Source organism: Agrilus planipennis, unplaced genomic scaffold (assembly GCF_000699045.2).
Source record: "Agrilus planipennis isolate EAB-ADULT unplaced genomic scaffold, Apla_2.0 scaffold68, whole genome shotgun sequence".
NCBI classification, from domain to species: Eukaryota; Metazoa; Arthropoda; class Insecta; order Coleoptera; family Buprestidae; genus Agrilus; species Agrilus planipennis.
In genome coordinates this window covers 448,608-456,690 of record NW_020439033.1, presented here as the reverse complement: position 1 = coordinate 456,690, position 8,083 = coordinate 448,608, and the positions used below count along the sequence as shown (strand labels likewise).

At 30.7% G+C, this 8,083-nt stretch overlaps 1 long non-coding RNA gene across 1 annotated transcript; it reads left to right on the top strand.

Moving 5' to 3' along the window:
• The first annotated feature begins 6,996 nt into the window (after positions 1–6,996).
• On the top strand, positions 6,997–7,703 carry LOC108732798. Its single transcript, XR_001937145.2, has 3 exons — positions 6,997–7,079; positions 7,175–7,386; positions 7,477–7,703. It is a non-coding gene; the product is annotated as an uncharacterized LOC108732798 (long non-coding RNA).
• The last annotated feature ends 380 nt before the right edge of the window (positions 7,704–8,083 follow it).

Sequence of the window (8,083 nt, the reverse complement as noted above, 5' to 3'; positions counted from 1 at the left end):
ATTGTAAAATTAAGAGTTATTAGGGAATTTTGTAATTTTGACTTTTTATAAACTTGAACCCCCAAAAAATTAAGGCTGCGAATGTCCAAGATATACCGGCTGGGTTCAAGTCAATTTTAATTTGTATATGATATAATAGCGTGACAGGGTATCGCAGATGATATGTGTTTTAATGAAAATGGATTTTTGTGTAATGGAAGAACACGATTCGTAAATTTTCAAATCGGACATGTGGGATTTCATTATTTAAAATGGCTCAACCTTTGCGAATAGTGGTGTTTGCACTATATCACCAGCTGCGAAGATTGAGTATGATTTATATTTTTCTGTTTGAAGTGATTGAGATATAGTTTTTCTATCTTTATGTTATTGTTTCTTCAATTCAGCAACGAATAATTCATCTATTTGCTTCCTTATTTACCTTTGCCATCAGTTTTAATTGGAAAAAAGACACTGATGCTCAAATAGTTCGTTTAGCGTGAAAGATCAGATCAAAATAAGGATGCAAATAATTTTATTGATGTAAAATCAAAATTAATCATTTTATATTAAAATATTTACAACTTCATTTTGTTTCCAATCTTTTACACATTGTAATAAGATAAACAAATGGAATCCATAGTTTCTTTAGCTTTGGGTTCATCTAATAAGTGAAGCTTTTCGAATCGTTTTCTAAGAATTTTGGATTATAGACATTTAATACCACACCACATTATCTTGTAGTATTCCATTTTACACAGCTGGCGTATATCAGTTCCATATTATTTTTCGTAGTTCCTTGCTAAAGGTACGATAAGTGGTGATTTGGCAGGTGCTGATAGCAATTTGAAACTACAAAATTCCGTGGATCAAGGCGTTGAACTCGGAAAATAATATCGATCCAATATTTTAGATTATCCATTTCCAAGGAGTCTAGAATTTTTTGGGCTCTCTTCAGTTAAAGTATTAGAAGGCATTCATGGAATGTCTCTTTTTCCCCTTTTTAACCTTCTAATACCTTCAGTAGCCAATTTTAGCAACTTTATTCATCATTTTATAAAATGTTTGATCAGTGATACTAGCAAAACTTTTAAAGGCGAAAATATATTTTAAATTTTACAATAGAAAATACGTTTGGAAAGGTATTTTAAATAAAATACAAAATGCTTTTATCAAAAAAGTACTTAAATACAAAATGAAAATAGGTATTTTTTATTTTGTATTTGCATTTTAAATGTAAGTATTTCAAATAAATTACATCTCTGGAAATACATAATATGGTAAAATGTAAATAGCAGTTGGCGAGTACAATAGATTAAATTATGTTCATTTTTTAAAGTATCTAAACTCTAAACTCTTAAAATTTCTTCGTTACTTTGATTAAATTTGGAACAATTTTATTATTCTAACTTTATTTGTACGAAGGACTACGGAATAGAATAAGGATGGAGTGTAAAGTGTAATTATAAACAAAGCGAATGAAGTTACTCAAACGAATTTGCTTCTTTATTTTATTAGCTCTAGCAAAATTTGATTCTCTTTAACACTTTTTATTTTATTAATATTATTTTTTAATTTCTCTTCACTTAAAATATTATATAATTCCGATAATTAAACAATAGGTATTGTTCCATTCATAATTAAATTGAATAATTAATTTTAATCACTGGAAATATTGATTCAACCTTTTTTGATTAAACAAAACATATTAACTTGATACGTAGGTGCTTGAGAAAAAAAGTGTTATCATTATTAAAATTTTTAAGATACATAGATATAAATCCACAAAGTTCTTACCTCATCATCGCAAAAGCTCGCAATCTCGCGTCTTTCAGAGCTGAAAGGCAAGTCGAACTTTTAAATTTAAATTTAATTTCTGCCTTCATCATCATAAGGTCGTCAGTCCTAAGACTGGTTGGACACGCACCTCCACTCTTTCCTATCCTGAGCTAAACTTCGCATTTCCCTAAAACTAGAACAGCCCACATCCTTAACTATTTGCGAAGAGTAATCTAATCTAGGTCTACCTCTACCCCTCCTAACTCCTGTTTCTGCCTCTAATATGTCTCTGACTAGACCTTCATGCCTGAGAAGGTGTCCTACCAACCTATCTCGCCTATTTTTTATTGACTTCCATAGAGTCCTCTGTTCTCCTATTCTTTCCAATACCTCTTCATTTCTAACCTTTTCTACCCACGATATCCTCATCATCCGCCTATAACACCACATTTCGAACGCTTCTAACCTTTTCTTTTCCGCCGCTCCCACTGTCCATGTTTCGCACCCGTACAACGCCGTGCTCCAAACATACACCTTTAACAACCTTTTTCGAATTTCTAAATTAACCGTTCGCGAGCATAGAAGTGACTTCTTTTTATTAAAGGCGACACGACCCTGCGCTATCCTCTGCTTTATATCCCTACTACTCCTTCCATCCTCACTTATCTGACTTCCTAGGTATCTAAAATCAGCCACTTCTTCTAATTTTTCGTCTCCTATCTTTATATTCGCTCTTTCCCTACTTTTTCTTCCCTTGCATACCAGTATTTTTGTTTTACTTTTATTTATTTTCATACAGTACTGATCTGTCAGTACCGCTTCCATTTTATTTAAAGCTATCTCTAGATCCTCCTTGCTAGATGCTAATACTGCTATATCATCTGCAAATCTATGCATAGTAATCTTTTGCCCTTGCACATCTATCCCTACAGTTGTACTGCCTTTAATGATGTTGATTGCATCTTTGATGTGTAGATTGAAAAGTAGCAAAATTGTCAAAAGATTTTTCCAAATCTACAAATCCCTTGTACGCACTCTTTCCTTTTTCTATCGTTTTCTCTATTGTCATGATTTTAAAATTGTATTTTGTTTCCTTTTGAAACTACGATCAGGAAATTCAGTTTGAATTCTAAAAATGAACATATATTTAACTATTGGACTGAGACGAACAAAAGTAAAAAATCGAAAAAAAAATACATTTGTCACTGTAATATTATGTAATATATTGTAAATAGTCGTACATATCATGTATGTATATTGAGTCAGTGATAAGCCATGCTATGCATATAGTTATTGAAATACCCTTGTACTTAAATACCGTTAAATTAGGTCCCTATTTAAAAATAATCCGTATTAGATACATAAAATAACAAGTTTATACATAATGTATGTATACCTAAATAAAAGAGTACAGTAAATACATACATTTTTATTAAAAATAACAGTACAGTTTTTTGTTTCGAATTTATTGTAAGTACACATTTTCAAAAAACAGTGCTGATAATATTTTTGTAGATATAGTAGCCAAACATTGTCGGTAACAATCCACGAAAAAGGGAAATAAACATATAAACAGTTGTAATTTTTATTCCGACATAATGTAATATCTAGTACTTAACAAAAAACTTATGTTATCTTTTTAACGGTTTATTAATTTATCATTTTGTTTTTCACATAGATCCTAATTTGATTAATTTTTTTGTACCATAGGGGTACCTTTTATCCAGAAAAAAGGTACTGTTCCCGAGGAACAGAAAAATAAATTTTATATGATATTTGTCACGTATTTAGGATATCAAGGTGAGCGAAGCCGTGGGTAAAACCTATCATGAAGATTTGTACACATATTGTCAGGGATACAGAAAAGGATATAGAGTACCTTTTAACCAGAAAAAAGGCAATGTTCCTGAAGAATAAAACAATTAGTTTTATGTGATTGTCGAAGATCATTGACACGTTTGACGACATCAATGCGAGCGAAGCCGCGGGTAAAACCTACCATGAAATTTTGTACACACATTGTCAGAGATACAGAAAAGGACATAGAGTACCTTTTAACCAGAAAAAAGGCAATGTTCCTGAAGAATAAAACAATTAGTTTTATGTGTGGTTGGAAGATCATTGACTCGTTTGATATCAATGCGAGCGAAGCCGCGGGTAAAACCTATCATGAAGCTTTGTACACACATTGTCAGGGATACAGAAAAGGAATAGAGTACCTTTTAACCAGAAAAAAGGCAATGTTCCTGAAGAATAAAACAATTAGTTTTATGTGATTGTCGAAGATCATTGACACGTTTGACGACATCAATGCGAGCGAAGCCGCGGGTAAAACCTATCATGAAATTTTGTACACACATTGTCAAGGATACAGAAAAGAGCATGAGGTACCTTTTAACCTGAAAAAAGGCACTGTTCCTGAAGAATAAAACAATTATTTTTATGTGGTCTTGGAAGATCATTGACTCGTTTGATATCAATGCGAGCGAAGCCGCGGGTAAAACCTATCATGAAATTTTGTACACACATTGTCAAGGATACAGAAAAGAACATGAGGTACCTTTTAAACAGAAAAAAAGGCACTGTTCCTGAAGAATAGAACAATCAGTTTTATGTGGTGGTCGTCGAAGATCATTGACTCGTTTGACAACATCAATGCGAGCGAAGCCGCGGGTAAAACCTATCATGAAATTGTCAAAGGCACAGAAAAGGACATAGGGTTCCTATCAGATATCTCACGACATCACACATCTTATTTTCTCATTCTCTCTCAATATGATGTTTAAAACTTTTGTAACAATAAGTTAAATAGCTTTCAATAAAAAGATATGTGATCAGTATTAGCTAGATAATAATAAAATAAAATAAACTTACTTTATACTGTAACAGAACCCTTTACGAATTGTTTTGTGTGTTAATTTCAGCCACGTAAAGGGGTGTCTCAGTGACATTCTTTTTCGAAAAATTTTCGCGCGCAGTTTTGATTAATTTTTTTTTACTCGAGCCGCACGAACAAACCATGAACAGAAAAACAGCTTATTCGCAAGGACCAAGTAAAAAAAAGGAACAATTCAAATTTGCATACAAAACACGAAGTACGAAGTACGAAATGACCGTCGCCTACATTAATAAAAGTTTTACGAAAAATAACTCGTCAGTTTAAAAAATAATATGAAGTCCATTTGAAAAATGCCACGGTAAATTCTTATCAAAGTTATTAGCTATTGTACGACTCGTGTATAAGCCGTGTTGCCAACGTTCCTTTGCAGAAATGTATTAATAAATAACTTCTTTGCGCTAAAAATTGTCAAATCTCATCAATTTTTGTTCAGATATAATTTGTAACCAACTAGAAACGCCATTCTATAAAATTCTAAAAACTGCGTCAATATAGATCTAATAGTTACCGAGCCTTGTAACAACAAACATGTCGACAGATCCTTGAAGACCAAGTGCAATGTTTCATTTCTGAATTGTCCACTAGATTGCCTTTCGTTTGATACCCCATATCAACAACTTTATATAAATATTCTTTTTTATTTTCTAATTTATTTTGTAGTCCTTGATAAGGATCACTAGTTAGAAAAACAAATGAGGACGATATTTTTTTTAATGCTTTGACAACGTCGGACACTAACTTAAAGGATATGTTATTATGCAAAATACGAAAAACATGCAATATGCACCGCATTTAGATAAAAACTATCTGTGCCAACGATAATATTTAAATTAGGCTTGAAAAAATATCGAAACAGTTTTTGTACAGTTATCGCAACCTTAGAAATAAACGGTACTTTCCCTACTGATACCGTTTGTAATTTTCTACGGGAATTGCGAAATTATTATGTAACATTTATGCACTTTTTTGTCGGTGGTTTGTTTTATAAACAATTTCGTTAAACTCTATAAAAATATATGCAATAATAAATAATTCTATTTGTATTTTCTAGAACACCATTAAATTATTAAAGTTAGCAAAAATGAATACTTTAATAACGTTACTGTACAACTTTTTACAGCTTATGTAGTATCAATCGGATAAAATATAACGTAGTAGGTAATTTTTTGACAGAANTAATAACGTTACTGTACAACTTTTTACAGCTTATGTAGTATCAATCGGATAAAATATAACGTAGTAGGTAATTTTTTTACAGAACATTGTAATTTCTATATTAATTAAATGAAAACGCAAAACTTTTACAATAAAAATAGTTGCATGAATAATTTCAAGTATTATACAAATTTTCGTTAAAACTAAACTATTACCTATTCTAAAGTAGTTAAAGGTATTTCATGTAGGTAGTAAAAAGCTATTTGTAATTTTAAATTATTATTGGTCCATTAAAACTTATTCTTGCCCGATTGTAACGATTGTCCCATGAGGTGATAAGTAAAAACACAGTGAATTTTATTTCTATCCCATTGGAACAAGAAATCATCTATAATGAAATCCTTCTTCCCAAGGAATATTTAAACATTAAATTCTACAGCAATTATTCAAGATATGTTAATTTATTCGTCTTTATGTTACTGTATAACTCTCTACTACTTGGGTACTAACGATAAGATATATATAATGTAGGTAAGTGGTGTACACCTAATTTTTTTACTGAACATTATATTTTCTTTATTAATTAATAGAATTAAAAGAAACTGTCTGAATCATTTTAATAATCATGCATGTTTTCGTTAAAAACAAAAGCAACTTGACTCTTATTATAAATCAGTTAAAGATATTTCACGTAGGCATCAAAAGGCTATTTATTTGTACATAATTTTAAATTAGGAATACAGTATTGATAATACACATTATATATTTCAAAACCAAAAAAGCGCGATTTACATCAATTAAAAAACCATGATGGCCGACATCAACAACAATACGTCATCAATTAAAAAACCATGATGGCCGACATCGACAACAATACGTTAACAATTAAAAAAGCATGATGGCCGACATCGACAACAATAGGTCAACAATTAAAAAGTATAATGGCCGACACCGACAACAATTGAAAACTATAATGGCCGACATTGGCAACAATACGCTAACAATGAAAAATTATAATGGCCGACAACAGCATTAATACTACTATAATAGACAAAAAAATAATATAGATTCATTATTCTGTATCTACGCAAAAGTTTTTTCATTACAATTGTTAATTAATTATCGGTATACAGGTCAATCTACTACTGTGTATGTTTGGTTGCATATGATTCAAATTAAAATTATTTTTTGACATTTGAAATTTGACAAAAACATGACCATTCCATTGCTATTTGCAAACAGTTTTTAGTATTGTACTCGTTTTCCGGTAGGTTTTTAGCGTATTATGTTATGTATTAGTTCATAAATAGTGTAGTGAATTCGTTTTTCTTGGCAATTATAATTTCATTTCGATCCCACTAGAACAAGAAATCATCTACAATGAAATCACTATTCCCAAAGAATATTTTAACATCAATTCTGCAGTAATTCTCCAATGAGTACCTTTGACTGGTGGTTACAAGAAAATTAATACCTTTCGGAGTGTCAAAATATCAATTAAGGTTTGATGAAGACTAAAGCGAGTGTACATATCAACTATTGTAGAGGAATGTGTATCTCTACTGTTTTATATAGTGAGTTCTTTTATTGTTAATTTGATCCATTTTGCACTAATTCACCATTTACTTTCCTCTAGAAGTATTCATATACATGTTATTTTTTAGTTATTACTGCCATAGCTGTCGTAGATGGATGTGGTACAGTGCTTTAGTAGCCCAGGATCCTAAGGAGGGCCACAGTTGATCATCACGATAGCCTTATAAGGAATTAGAGTTCAACAAAAGACTGCTTAAAATTATTTTAAACAGTTAATAACAACAACAAACAAATCATGTTGCACCGCAGTTCTTGGCCACTTGTCTATGGTACTTTCCCTTATGTTCTTCCTTTTCAATTTATATAAATGAAACATGACAATAGTTTTAATTAAAAACAAGTTATCTATTTTTTTATGGGACAGACAAAGAGCATTATTACTTGAAATGCTAAATATAACTAAAATTTTCATTTATATTTCGTTCAAGGGCATTCTCACATTCTGTATCAAAGATTTCTATAACTTTTTTATTTTCCTGAAGTCATTTCAAGAAGCTGAAGCATTTTTTCTATTTGAAAATTAATAAAAAAGAATAAACATGGAATACCTAATAATTTTAATTACATTATTCACCTTTGACTGATATTGTTGAGGCTCATCAAGTAATAGTTATCATAAACAGGCTTTTTAATTATAAATTTATGTACTTATATTGAAAAGTAGCAAAATTGTCA